Below are 11,002 nucleotides of genomic sequence, written 5' to 3'. Positions count from 1 at the left end.
AGCCGACAGTCGAGGCAAAGATATAATACAAAGAGCACGCATTACAAAATATTCCTGCATTAAAAAATGAAACGAAGCCATGGCAGGCAACACCCTCATGAGGTTGTGTCATGTAATTAGCAGGTTATTTAAAGCAACTGCTTTGAATTCAGCCTTATCAGCTTTACCAACGAGAGTGGGGAAGATTTACATAAGACAGCTAAAAAATTCAATACCGATTATCTTCTCTCCCCTGTTTTGTATTGAACAGCCGAGCGAGGACTACAACATCAAAGTTGAGCGTAGGTCACGTGAAGAACGCAAAACACAGGAAGAGAATCGCTACTCAGTCGTTAATTACTGCAACGCTAAGTGAGCATTCCTTGGCAGAAATCATAGGAAGGGAAAAAGCGCCAGTTATATCCCAGTTTTTTCAATCGACTACATAACCCTAAACTGAGTTTTAACATGAGTAACTGGTAAACTGTGAAACGAGGTCAAGTGAGGAAAAATATGCTATTCTAAATTATTTTGTGGGTGTGGTTAAAATAGCATGAAAAACCATGCATAGTAACAATTTATGTATCATTTTACAAGAAGGAACTTCAAAGGAAATATATTGTCTGCACTTTCATTTCAGGCAGAAATGGTGCCCAGAAATGATGCACAGTGGACATTATGGATAGCGAACGCAGCAATTCTGTACTGTACCTGGCAAATATAACTGGTCCTCAGATAGAAAAATAACCTACTTGAGCCTCGTACCGCATCTGAATTTAAAAATAAGATGGACTATCTGCTGGAGCATTTCAATACTGTCAGATAGGACAGACAAGGTGGCAAACAATTAACTACGATTGAAATAAGCTTTCACTAATGTAAAAAAACCTGTGTAACTGTGCTCTTTCAAAATATTTTCCTATTTGAACAGTTATGCCTTAAACCTCTCAGGCTGCAAAGCAGAAACAAAGGACAGAAATCGAACTTGGTTCAAGCTGCAATCAACAAAACTGGTATATGCCAGCACAACAGTATGTGACAATATGTGTTTACATCTTTGAAAAATGTTCCCTGCGAAGTGCCAAACAGAACTGGAAATGTATGCCAGACAGTTTGCTTTATCGAACCAAGGAAACATTGCGCTGGTGTGAGACGCTTGAAACACTGGACAGAAAAGAGGACTGTCTCCTGGAACGTTTTGAAGGCTCTGTCGGGTGGGACAGTCAAATCGCCATACAATTTACCAAGAGCATAAGTGACTTTCAGTAACACAAAGTGCTTGCGCTCTTTCAAGAGATGCCTCAAATAAAGAATTAGGGCTTAAACTTGTCAAGCTGCAAACCAGAAACAGATGTCTGAAATCAAACTTTGTCCAGGTTGCGATTAACGAAACGAGTATGCCAGCACAAGCGTATACGACAGTGCATCTTTAAAAATTGTTCTCTGCACACCATTGAACAGAATGGAAAAATTATTCCAGACAGTTGGTTATACAGGGCTAAGCAAACATTACGCTTGCGGGAGATGCTTTCAACGATGGAAAGAAAGATGTACTCCATTTCCTGGAACATTTCGAAGGCTTTGTCAGATGGGGGAGTCAAATTGCCGTGCAACTTTCCAGGAACATGACAGGCTTTGAGTAGCATAAAGTACTTGTGTGCCTGTACCGTGCCATGCTCTTCTCTGAGAGTATCCGAACAACTACAGCCCTTGTAGTACTTATCGAAAAACATTTTGATGAGATACCCAGCTACATAATACAATACTGAATCATCAACAATATGAGATTCCTTCAGTGAAGAAAGTGTCTGTATATCCTGAAGTGCTGGAAAGTTATCCGAACAACACTGCTCAACATGATCACCAAGAGATGGCCTTTGCAATGAAATTGAAGACAGTTCACGAAGAAGCACGTTGTGATCTTCCTCAACATTTCCTTTGTCTGAAAGTTTCATGATCTTGTTAAGCATGATGTGTTTTAGGCCACATATGAAATGGGGGACAGTGGGGTTTGAGTTACATCCATGCCTTTGTCTAATGCAGCCGAACATATTTTCCAATGGATCCTGCTGTAGGCGCCTTGTAAGGAGGAAGGTAAAGCCATACTTATTTGAAAGCTCATCCCACATCAAAAGAATTGCCCTTATTGTCACTTGCCACCCAGTAACCGTATGTGGCTGGCGCCTGCCTTCAAACCTCCACGCAGCAACCCAAGGTATGGCAGCCTCGAGGAAGTCTGTCACCTCAGAATGTCCTTTTTGAATTGCATACCGCATTTTTTGAGCATTTCTCCTGGGGCTGGAACTGTTCAAAGCATCGAACAACTTATCCATCCGGTCGCAAAAGTTTGCTGTGCTAAGCGCAGCGTCTGGCAACTCATTGACATAGACAAGTGCCGTAATAGCAATGGAAACAGATGCGCTAAAGACTTGGGTTGCTCGTTTAACCTTCATATTGCTGAATGGTTTTTGAAAAATATGCCTTTCCGTCAACTTTGGCGTCATTCTAAGCCGGAGCTCGTGTGTTGAATGGTACAATTTAGTGATATGTACTCAGTCGATGACCTCGCTTCTAATATGCAGGTTGTGCATTTGCAGGTTGTTTCGCGTAGTTTTCACAAGGTGCGGAACATCGAAAATGAAGAAGATTCGATTATCATCGACAGTGAAAAAAGGCTGCACAACCGATACACCCAGCTGCCTGACTAAGCTCACATTGGAGGCTCCCTGGTCACATATAATGCATTTCACAATGATGCCAATCTCAATCAGGTTTTTGATGAGAGACAATAATAAGGAACACGATTCTGATGACGGTGTTGATGCATGGCCAAGTGTATAGGCGATTGGCTGAACCCATCGTTTAGATATGCCGGACAACAGGACTACCAAGGCTCTGTCTGCAATGGTTGATGTTCGTTCAACACCATTGTCAGCAAACCCCTGCACAAGGTCTTGGTTTGCTTCATAGGACAGGTTTTTTTAAGCATCATTTCATCGAATATCAGCGAACACACACGGTCACGCTCACACCATGATCTAGTTGATGACGAAATAGATGTCAATATGCCTGGAATTATACCAGGTGACATTCTTATGTCAGACAGCCACCTCCTGATGGAACGTTCTGTGGGCAAGGTGAGAAAAGAGGACAAATATCGGTATGCTTTGGGGCCACGAAAATGCAAGTGCAATGCAATTTTCTTCAACCGCTGGGTAAAGCGCCTTCCCTTGTCTTTTCCTCTCATACCAACATGGCCTTGCAGAAGCTCAAACACTTCGTCTGACACATGGGCACGAATGGAGGCAAGCAGTTCGGAAATCGTGTGCACCGCTTTAACCTTTTGTTTCCGCAGTCTCGCAATGGTCTTCCTGTATTTTGAGACCTCTCCTTCAAGGCGCCTAATGACGTTTTCCTGCCGAGGCCTGCATCTTGCAGGAAGTGCAGCAGAGATGCTTGCAGAACCTGTAGTCAGAGAAAGAAAATAACGAATAGCACACAATTCAGTACTGGATGAAAGTTTCTTAAATCGTTGCAGCTTTCGTTTCTCGAGTGAAAAAATTACGTACGGTATAGCAGGAATGGCTGGGAAACAAAGGTTTGCCTTAAAAGTGCATAGATGTAATCTCAAGAGCAGAAAATGCCATTTGTATGAGATACACTATGCAGTTGCATGTACCCTCTGCAATCAGTTAATTGGGTTGGTAAGAATCATGTAAATCATTTTTATTGAATACTTTTTTAATGAATAAACTACAATTCCATCCTTGACATGCTAAATTATAGCTGCAAATGCAGACCAAACTGGTGCAGTTTCTGCGTTTGTCTGCTATGCAGTCATTTTTTGTGCCTGTGTGTGGGTCTGTGTGTCTGTGTGCGTGTGTGCCTGTGTGTGTGCATGACATAATGATGAAGAGGTCAAGAAGGTTTAGTGCCGACTGCATTCAAGAAATTATCAGCGATAGCCAGTGTCCAAGCATATCTATCACTAAACTCTATTTACACTTTGTGTACCTGCTTTTATACAAGTTATGAAGTACAGCTTTCAAGCACTTTTTGCAGACATTACATGGAACACAAATAGTTTATAGATGTTTGCCATGAAATGCAAGGCACACAATGATAGAAATGAACAGAATGAGTGTTAGGGGTAGTGATCTCTAAGTGGACACCTGCCCAAAGAGGAATTTCAGAACTTCTACTGACACACACAGGAAAGGGTGCTGTATAAAAGAGCTTTCTGGTGGGATACCCGGGGAAATTCGTTTATCTTCATAACTGCGCATAAGATACAGGAACAGAACAAAGAACACAAAACGCATACACAGCACAGACTTCTTGTGTCTCGAAAGACTACAGCAGACGTTTCATACTATACACCCACTAGGTAATAGGAAGAAACATAATAATGGGTGCGTTTATCTGCTTATCCGTAGGCCATCTACTCCCGCCAGAGAAATAAATTTAATATCTAGGAGGACGAAATGCATAATGACGAGTTAAGCACTTTTCCTTTTTTTCATTTGGGTTTTCTTTCTTTCAATCCCCCAGCTCTTGCTTCTTGTTGATGCCACATGTCTTTATTTAGGTTATAGTTCCGTCGATCACCTTTTACGACAGTTTTCACATAGCGTCTATCTTGGGCTCACATTAAGCATTCTTCCTTGTTGATTCCATCTTTCACGCCTAGATTAATCTCCACTGTTCCGGTTTTCACCTTTTAGACATGGCTTTTGCAGGTGCTCTTTTCAGGTTCTTTTGGCGCAGGTTGGTTCCATCTAGATTTAGAAGTAGACCCCTTCATTACCATAATAATCAGTGTTTATGAGCGTATGCGCATTTTACTTTTTTCCCCATTTGCCGCATTTCTGACACCTGCCTTTCTGTAGTGGTCACAATGAACATTGTTGCTTTGCACTTTCGCTCTCTTCCTACGCTTCTCGGTGTGATATGTTCTAGTATTCAGTGCCGCGTGGGCTCGTAAACTTCGAGCACTTTGACTGATGACATCATATGTTCGCAAGATGTTTACTGTACCAGTTCCTTCCTGATATGGTGCAGTCAAAGCGACCATACTAATCAGATAAAGGCATTGGGTTTTTACTTTTGTTTCGCTGTTACCTGCTGACTGCAGAATACGAAAAGTCTGCTGCAGTCTTTCGAAACAACAGCTGGAAGTCTCCGCTGTTTGTGTATTCTGTAATCTGTCCCTGTCTCTTTCGTGCAGTTTTGAAGGTGCTGTACGAGACCACCCTTTTAATGATCACAATAAGAACATTTCACCTGCTGGATAGCTCACAGGGAACAGGACTTTCATGGTGGTAACTTAAAGCTGGCTCTCCAATACCACCACAACAGGAAAAAACATTACACAAGTAGCATGAGGTGGTAAACAAATGCCTTTTACCTTCAAGTGATATGCTTCTGTCCTCCAGTGGTTCACTACTGCTTTGAAATGCCGTGCAGCTGCCACTTGGCACGGGTTCTGCATGCAGGGAAGAAATTTAGACAGGAAACTTAAAAAGCTGATTCTCCCCAAGTACCACCGCAAAAAAAAAAAACATTACACAAGAAGCATGAGGTGGAAAACAAATGCCTCTCACCTTCAAGTGGCATGCTTGTGCCCTCCAGTTGCTCACTTGTGCCCTGAGGTGCCGTGCAGTTCCCACTTGCAATGGGTGCTGCATGCAGGAAAGACATTTAGACCGGCAACAGCAACAGTGGGCACCACCACAAAACAGTGTGAACTACTCCATACCAAAGTAATTATGCAATAAGCAAGTGGTGCAAAATAAAAACCCCTCGCCTTCAAGCACAGTGCTTGTGTTCCCTGCACTTTCCAAAATAGGCTGCCTCTCATAGATGGCACTTGTGGGCTCTGCTATCGAAGGAAAGGAAACACACCGTGTACTTCGGTCAGTTTTTTCTGCAAAAACCTCTATGCGCGTGTAGGGTTAGGTATGCCAAAGCTACCGAGATCAACACGCAAAAACACTAAGGATGCCAGTGCATAGCAGACATCATGAAGATAACAAAAATTCAGAGTGGGAGGAAAACAAGGCCCCATGAGGTTTTACACAGAAAAGAAAGTTTCCTTGAATGAACAGAAATAATGATGGATCCTCCAGGCACAGAATAAACTTGATTGGATGGGTGCCGGAACTTAAAGGCACACACAAACATGCTTTTGCAGCAATGACCAAATGTCATACGCACAATAAATACACAGGCAGTATTTTTCGACAAGCATGCAACAGTTAACACAATGATATAACTCAGTGAGTCTACTCACGCGTTTTCAATTAGCACAAGGACAGAATGTTTATTACGAACAAAAGTGTTTGGTGCTTGAACAAACAGGAAAAATGCGGTGCACTTAACAAGGGCAAAAAGGAACTTTGAAACAGGACGTACGAAGAGGCCACCCTTTAACGTAAACACACACATCTGGATCCTAACAGCTAGACAGGACTATCAAGCTACGTCTTTTGAAAGCGAAACGCGAGAGAGTTTTTTTATTCATTTCATTCCCTTCTAACGGCCCTGCTCGAGTGTCTTCCTAAAGAGAATAGTCTTTTTCTGCCCCTAAAAAGGTGAGGATCAAAAAGCGTGTTCATGGCTCGGCTGCCCTCCTGAGAGAGCGACAGTGGTTGCGTCCTTCCATTTTATATATAGTATTATGCACAAGAAACGTATTCGTTGTCATGGCCTACTCAGGTGCTTTGTCACTTTACACACATCACATCAGCAACTCATGGCATCTCATTATACGAGTCAGGTTCTACTGCGGCATCACGGAACCAGGTTGTAGCTTTAGTGTTTGTTTTCATTTCAAGACAAGATTATGTCCGGTAACTCCTGCAACGATGTTTAGACTTGACATGCGACGTCACGACAGGGTCACGTGGTTCGTGTAAGACGTTACCACTAGATAATGTAAGAGGCGCATGCGTTGGGAACTCCATCACATCTAGGGATGTCTGAATTGCCTGCAGACGGAAATGTTATTGTGACGTCGCAAACTGGCGACCAATCTGGATTTCGCATCGCAATACTGGAAAACAGCACCGACCCCGGCTTTTCTGGGACACGGGTTCCTTATCTTGTCGCGCAAGAATCGGTGCGTAATACTCTAAACACAACAAATATGTTACCTGCAGTTGTCACGATCCACCACTGTATCGATGAGTGGGGGCAGCATACTGCAGTCAGCAACTCCGGATGTTGAGAACCTTACATTTGTCATGCTCTTATACGTTACAGTGGAGACACATCCCACATAAGTCTGAAGATGGGACTGGGCAAGACAAAAGACATTTTCAGTGTAGACGGAAGCCCACAACATTCAATGAGAAGAATAAAAACACTGGTCATGGTAAGGCACCATATGGACAAAGAGATGGATTGCTCAGTAAAGAGTGCAAGCCGCTGGGACAGTATGATGACCTTGTGCCCCAAAACAGGAATGTTCCAAACACAACAGCCACAACAGGGGCAAAAAGTAAATGTTACGTGGCGGTGGTCGATTGTGGGGCTGAACGTCCCAAAGCGACTCAGGCTATGAGAGACGCCATAGTAGAGGGCTCCTGATAATTTCGACCACCTGGAGTTCTTTAACGTGCACTGACATCACACAGTACTCGGGTCTCAACATTTCACCTCCATCGAAATGAAGCCACCGCGCCGGGTTCGAACCCGCATCTTTTGGGTCAGCAGTCCTTTTTCAATTTTTTAATCTATTGCTCGACTCTCCACGCTTTTCTTACTGAGGATGCTTTCCGCAACCGCCATCTCAAAATAACTCGCGTCACTTGCATTGCTGAGCAGGGTATAGTCACTGACAATCAGCGCTGTGTGCACTGCAAATACCATTTACAGTGGATTGTCCGTCTCTTTGCAGCACAAGGTGTGTTCACAACTTGTGTAACCTTCGCTTCCTAGTGGTGCACTGAGGAGATGTTGATATCTGAACAATCGCATTGTGTCCAATTTTGTCCTCCTCTTCCTTTGAACAGCTGCCCCCACCTTGCCTACCTTATTAAGAGCCGAGAACACAACGTTGACACCAAACTTGGCCCCACTTTTTTAAATCTGTGGGAAAGGAATAGACGTATTCAATGGAAGAGAGATGGAATTGGCAAGAAAACAGGTTGTAAAGTTAACCATGAAAACAAGTTCGTCTCGTGGAAGGTTGCTGGTGTCTACCAGATTCATCTGTCCTCTGGCCGTACTTACATTGGCCAGACAGGCCGTTGCATCAATGTACGGCGTTTGGAGCACCAAAATTCTTTGGGAAAGTGTTAAACAAACTTGGCGAAGCACTGTCTTGAGCGTAACTGCACCCCGTTTCTCGTTGACACCGAAGTCTTGTTCATCCATAATGATCGTAGCACAAGGGAAGTAGCAGAGGCATTTCATATCTTGAGAAAAGGTAACATATCTGTCAGCCAACCTTCAGTATCATTGTCCCGTAAGGAAATGAAGTTGCTAAACTATAGTTAGCACCGATAATCACACGTGCGATTACGAAATATTTTATTACCTGACAAGTGTATTTTTTGTCAAAGCGCATGCGCGCGCTTTCTTGACGCCTTGCCTTAAAAAGCAACTTGTTTTTCAAATAAACGCAGTTGCGCGTTCAGCGCCGTTTGTATCTTCTCTACGTTCTTGTCCTGTGTCCATGCGCTAAGACAGAGTGAAAGGAATTTAATGAGGAAAAGGAGGAGGGGTCGGCCTGTGGCAACATGGCCCATGCGCTGTTTTATTACAAAATACTCTGGGACCTCGTTCCCGGCCGAACGCTGCCACCGCTCCGCCGCTATCTCACATCCGGCAGGCCTCTAATAAACCTCGCTACACATCTCCACATCGTGGTGACCCAGCGAACAGCCCTTTCTTCTTCGGAGACATTCCTGGAGTCGGACCACCACTTCGAGCGTTCCGGCCATAGGGCGTTGGCGGGTGGTTCGCTCAGTTCGAGGCGGCCCTGCACTTGAACGGCACCACTATCTAGCCCTTCAATCACGCAGTCTTCTGCAATATCCTTCCGACCGACCTGCTGCAGTTTATCCTGGGGAAGCGAACACCTAGCACAAAAGCTCTGGAGATTACTTCGAATAATTCACTATAAGTCAATGAACCAACTGATAACGTGGATGTGAAAACGTCGCCTGTCCACCAGTTCCTCGTTTTTGCCCAGAAGAGGAGCTTCAAAATTGAGAAGCCGCCCACTATGGCGAAAACAAAGGAAAACAATGTGGTAAGCAGTGGAAAATGTGTCCGTGTTTCAGAAAGAAGTTGCAACCGTGGAACAAGACCGCAGCTTATCGCACAGAACAATGTGCGGGGCAGAGATCGAGCACGGCTGGAAGTTTTTCTCAATGTCAATAAATATTTCATAATTTGTTTTCGCCGTGAGGGAGAGTCGTTAAAATTGGCCCATGACGTAGGCCAGAAAGACTCGGATGATGCAGTCACGTGTTTACAATCCCTTGTATGCGTCTTCTTATCAGTCGTCACTACCCTCCTGAGAGCAATATAAGCCCGTAGTTGGTGGATGCTTCCATGCAGTAACTTCAATTCAGCGGCACTACCTGGATCCTCTGGTAAGTCGTCATCAATGTCCTCCCTCCTGTAGAAATTTGCAGATGACCACTGAAGCATTAGTACCACTTGAATTCAGATTCACCTTTTAATGCCAAATAATGAAAGAACAACACCGCTACTGCTTGCCGTTTTCAAAAATGTGTTAGTCACTTTCAAAAATGTGTTAACGCGCCTCTCATTTCTAAAAAGGTAGTCTGTTGAAAAAACGAAACATTGGGCATTTGGCATATGTTAGACATCTAGCCCCAGTTCTGTGGAGAACCAGTCCCAAGGTGTTTATTATTTCTATCAAATGTCGCAAACAGTTGCTCACGCTTCGACTCAGCAGGAGAATCAATTTGTAGCACACGGAAGGCGTCCGTTGAAAGCAGTGCAGTCATATTGTCCGTGTTACTTGTGCTGTTGTTTATACACCGCCTTCCTTTGTAGAACTGTGAAGAAAAACTGTGACCATCCTAACAATACCCCTTGCGAGGCTAGTTGGCTCACCACACTTTCCACAGAGAAGAAATTCAACTTTGCAAGATAGCTGTGCCCTGTTCTATAGATATGATATGCGCCGGAGCTGATACTGTCATTTCTGCCTACCTTTTCAATGAAAGCACAAAATTTATTTTTTTCGGAAACCGACATGACCCTTCAATTTCCCCACTGTCCTTTCCATAATAAATGCAGCTATGTTCAGTGTCTGATTGCTTTCGAAAATCAACCCGCAGACTGAGACATCACTGCCACAGAAATTCGTGCAGCAGCTCAGGGCAGGAGAAGAAGGCTGAGGTGGAGGAAAGAACTTTTATTATGCAAAATAAATGGTCTTTCACCACCCTCCTCTGCAAGAGGCCGGTGAGGCGGGAGGCATCGCTATAGATGCTGGTCGCCAGGTCTTGTGTCCCGGTGGACTCTTCTGCCAGTCGGTAGGAAAATTATTCTTGAAACATGCATTTCAACGCAAACCCGGAGGACGGGGTGCCCTAGCCTACTGAAAAATGTTTCGCACAAAGCAAACTGCCTTAATCGGGAAAATGGTAGCTAAACTTGACGAGGGTCATACAGGTTCTTTCGTGCGAGGAACAAAGGTCGGATCATAATATTCGCGCTGCCGAAATAACCTTCTTTAAAGTGAACTTGACACCAGTGGTTTTCTGCAGAAGCGGGTCAAGAGAGTTCTGTCACACCCTTGAAGGTGCGACAGCGACGAAATCGAATCCGCTCCTGCGTCAGTTCGCCTCCTCCAGATAACCCGATTTCGAGAAGTGACCGGCTCCTGCGGAGGAAGCCTGCCGTGTGCGCCATTGTCTTGATTTCGAAATGAGAAAAGCAGACCCGGCAGCCACTGAGTCATGCCCGCTGGAGTTAACACGATCCGGACAGGGGATTTCAATCCGAACCCTTCACCCGACCCGACATTCTCGAGTTC

The sequence above is a fragment of the Amblyomma mixtum genome, chromosome 9, assembly GCF_055824585.1.
Source record: "Amblyomma mixtum isolate Tamu chromosome 9, ASM5582458v1, whole genome shotgun sequence".
NCBI lineage: Eukaryota > Metazoa > Arthropoda > Arachnida > Ixodida > Ixodidae > Amblyomma > Amblyomma mixtum.
Note: the sequence above shows the minus strand (reverse complement) of the source record.